The sequence below is a fragment of the Oncorhynchus masou genome, chromosome 31 (assembly GCF_036934945.1).
Source record: "Oncorhynchus masou masou isolate Uvic2021 chromosome 31, UVic_Omas_1.1, whole genome shotgun sequence".
NCBI classification, from domain to species: domain Eukaryota; kingdom Metazoa; phylum Chordata; class Actinopteri; order Salmoniformes; family Salmonidae; genus Oncorhynchus; species Oncorhynchus masou.
In genome coordinates this window covers 35315393-35319695 of record NC_088242.1, presented here as the reverse complement: position 1 = coordinate 35319695, position 4303 = coordinate 35315393, and positions in this window count along the sequence as shown.

The following is a 4303-nucleotide window of genomic DNA, read 5'->3' as shown; positions in this document are numbered from 1 at the left end:
TGTAAATTGTGATCAGGCATCAAACTGGATTGAAACAGTTAGCGTTTTGGTTATAAACAACTTTGTATTCACCTATCTCAGAGTGCTGATTTAGGACCAGTTCTCCCTTTTCAGATTATAATGAACAAGTGTATACGGATAGGAGAGACCTCATCCTCGATCAGCATTCCGACTCTGAGATGCCTAGCCCCTGTACTGCTGTTACCCTGTGGTGTCTCTGCCACTGCGGAACTTTCCAACTCGGGTTGATGTGGATGTATGTCTGTGTTGTATCCACACCGCTGATCTTTCTGCACTCACCCAGTGAGCCAAGTCACAGTGTGAGACAGTGTTTTCCTCCAGGACCTGTATAGTATACATACAAACAGACAGCTTCAAACCAACCAAACCACAGAACCTCAGGTCAGTGGTGGTTGACTGGACCCAGGCAGACAGAACCAGGACACAGCTGCCTATGAGCAAACAGCAGGTCCTGGGCCGCTCACTGAGGAAAGGAAGTGAAGTGGTTCCAACTGTATCAACAATGTCTGACTGTTGCTGCTCCAACTCCGTCTGGCCTGGGTTGGAACACAGCGTGGGTTTTATGAAGAGAACAAATCAAAGTTCTGCCAGGCTTACAGGTTTTAGTTGAACCTGTTGGACGAGGAGCATTCGGAGGTATCAGAGTATGAGTGCTGAGTATCAGAGTACGTTGGCATGTTAGTTAGCACAGCAGCCAAACTGATATTTAACCTGCGTATGACTCATCCGATAAATTCAACTCAAATGATTGATACACGTTCATCACATCCTTAGCATTCATCCACACCGTAAATGTAGCCTCTCAGGGGCCTCCACTATATGTAGTCTAGGTAATTACCAACGCATGGAAACTACATTAACAGCAGATCACTCAGTTTGACTGATGGGACATTTACTGTTTTTCCAGAAACCTTGAGCTATCATTTACAGTACAATTGACCAAACAGTTAATCGGTGAGGTCTCTGTAACTGATAGGTCACACTGTGGTGACGTTCCTAAAATGGCACCCATATCCCTATGGACCCTGGTCAAAAACAGTGCACACTATCGAGGTTCCCTGGTTTAGCTGAGCCCAAAGAACGTACAACGGAACGGACACTCTGTAGAGTATTATGTCATGGACCCTTCCCTGTATATACCTCACCTCATACTGTGGTTAATTCATATTAATGTGGTACTTAATGTCGCAACCCAGCAGGTCACTGTGAGGGTATATGGGAGGAGGTGACCTTAATCAAATGTAAGAGATGACCATGGTTTAAGAGATGACCTAATTCTGTCTTTGTTTTGCTGCACGTGGTCGCGGCCCATGTCCTGCTTGTCCCCATAATGACCTGAGATATATAGTGCGCGCGCGCGCACACACACACACACACACGCGCACGCACACGCGCACGCACACGCACACGCACACGCACACACACGCACTCGCACACACACACGCACACAGTGCAGCTGAAACCACAGCTGTGGTCACATATTTACAAGCTGTGTGTGTTTTCCCTCCCCTGCCTTGGGTCATGTAATAAAGCCAGATGGTGGTCCTTCCTGCTCTTAAACCTGGTGAGGTGATCGCCCTCAGAGACAGTTGATTAAGTCCGGTGTGTCATCTTTAAAGTGCCTTGACATGCCCTCAGAGAGGTTTAAAGGGGTTTATGCTGACCGCGTTGTTGTTTTCTCAAATCCCCGATTGCTCCTGTAAACTTCTAATTTAAAGCCTGTAGAACGACACTGTCTGTCATAATGACTAGGGAGTCAGAAGTTTTTCCCTGGTCAGGCTTTGAGGTCAGAAAAAACTCATGGCCCTATAAAGTAATGGCTGCAAATCCTGTGAGAATAGAAAGGATACTGAATGTTTTGGTCTCCCGAGTGGCGCAGTGGTCTAAGGGCACTTCACCTCAGTGTTAGAGGTGTCACTACAGACCCTGGTTCAATTCCAGGCTGTATAACAACCGGCTGTGATTGGGAGTCGCATAGGGGGGGCACACAATTGGTCCAGAATTGTCCGGGTTAGGGTTTTGCCGGGGTAGGCCGTCATTTGTGCTTAACTGACTTGCCTAATTAAATGAAGGTTAAATTAAAAATAAATGTTTGAGTGACAGTTCCAAAGAGAGATACAGTACTTTATTCCTATGAAACCTCATGTCAGGGTTATGTTTCTGTTGTCAGACCTGGTAGAGTAAATCTGGCCTGTGCTTTACAGAATCATCTTAAAGGATCTTGAGCTTTGGCAGTGAGTAGGTGTTCAATATCTAAAGCCATTTATGAGTTAGGTTTATGAGATTTCAGATTTATAAGGCTCTCTTTTCCCATATCAAGTACACATGGCAATGATAATATAAAATGAGTTTAACTAGGTTTTTATGGAGCAGGCACATGATCATACTGTGACTTATTTGGTTAGGAAAGCCAATGTGACCATGATTGATTGATTATATCATTGCATGCTTCGACGAAAACAACACAGTGCATGAGAGCCCCCACTGTCCCAGAGGACTGGGTGATCTCACTCTCCGAGGCGACGTGAGTAAGGCTTTTAATCCCGTCAACAATCGCAAGGCCGCGGGGCTGGACAGTATTCCAAGCCGCGTTCTCAGAGCACGTGCAGACCAACTGGCAGCCATCTTCACCGTCATTTTCAACCTCTCCTTGTCCCAGCCTGTAATCCTCACGACTTATGCGGACCACCATCACTCCTGTTCCCAAGAACTCTTGGACTACCTGCCACAATGACTACCGCCCTGTAGCACTTGCATCTGTAATCATGAAGTGCTTTGGCCATGTCCGTCATGGCACACATCTCCATCATCCCAGACACCCTAGACCCCCTCTAATTGCATACCGCCCCAACAGATCTACAGACAACGCAATCTCAATTTCCCTTCACACTGCCCTCTCCCATCTGGACAAGAGGAATACCTATGTGAGAATGCTGTTCGTCGACTACAGCTTAGTATTCATCACCATAATGCCCTCCGTGCTCGTCACCAACCTCGGGACCCCTGGAATTGATCACCTCCCTCCGCAACTGGATCCTGGACTTCCTGACGGGCCGACCCCAGGGCATGAGGGTAGGCAACAACACCTCCGCTATGCTGACCCTCAACACGTGGGCCCCCCAGGGGTGTGTTCTCCATGCTTCCGTCCGGCAGGCGATACCGGTGTATCAAGGTTCAGACCAACAGACTCCAAAACAGCTTCTATCCGCTGGCCATAAGACTGTTAGATGGCAAACAACTACTGCTTTCCCTCTCCTACAGACTATCCACAGTGGCTCATCCACAGGTCTCTACCCACTCAGACACACACCTTCGCTGTCACTCTTACTCACACGCATACACACATACTCACATGCACACACTCCCGTCACACCTACGCTGCTGCTAAAAATTAGTATTGATTCGATTTATTCGTTCCATTACGCTACTGGTCATTGATTATTGAGTGCCATTGGCATCTATTTATCCTGCTACTGGTCACTATTACTCCTGTTTACATATCAGTATATATTACCATTAGTATATCATAAGTATTTATATATTTCTGCTGCCAGTCACTTTTCAGCCCTGTTTACATTCTACTACCAGAACTTTTTTGTTTTGTATAAATCTACCTCAACCATTCCAGTACTTCCGCACATTGAATAAGATACTGGCACTGACCTTGTATAGACTTGCATTCTCGTGTTTCTTCAACCTGTATCGTACTTGTGTTTTTTACATTCTATTTTCTATTATTATCTATATTCTTATTATTATCATCAATGTATTGTCAGTGCAAAGAGCTCTCAAGTAAGAATTCCAATGTACCGTTTAACGCCTGTTGTATTCTGTGCATGTGTCGAATAAACTTTGACACTGAAGCGACAACAATGAAATGGAAGTGCAACACATCGAGGAGTCTAAAATGTATTTCCAATATGCTTCTCACTCAGGCGAAACTGGAAAGGCAAGGCTCATGGTACTGTAAAAGTGGAAGCTGGAGTTGATTGTCGTTGATTAGTAATGTCTGACCTGTGTCTAGCAATTCCTGTCTGTATATCCAATCCCCTAGGGTTGGACCTTAGCAGTATTCTTCTCCCCTATTGGCTGAGCAGTGGCATACAGGCAGTCCAGTTCCCAAACCATACAGAGGGAGCAGCCGGACAGTATGTAGAGCAGCCAAGCTGGATGTGTACACTGGGTTATTGTGTGACTTCACTCGATGTGTATAGTTCAACTGTCAACATTCATGTAGTCCGAGTTAGGATATTCAGAACAGTAACGAACACCAGCTTTTTTT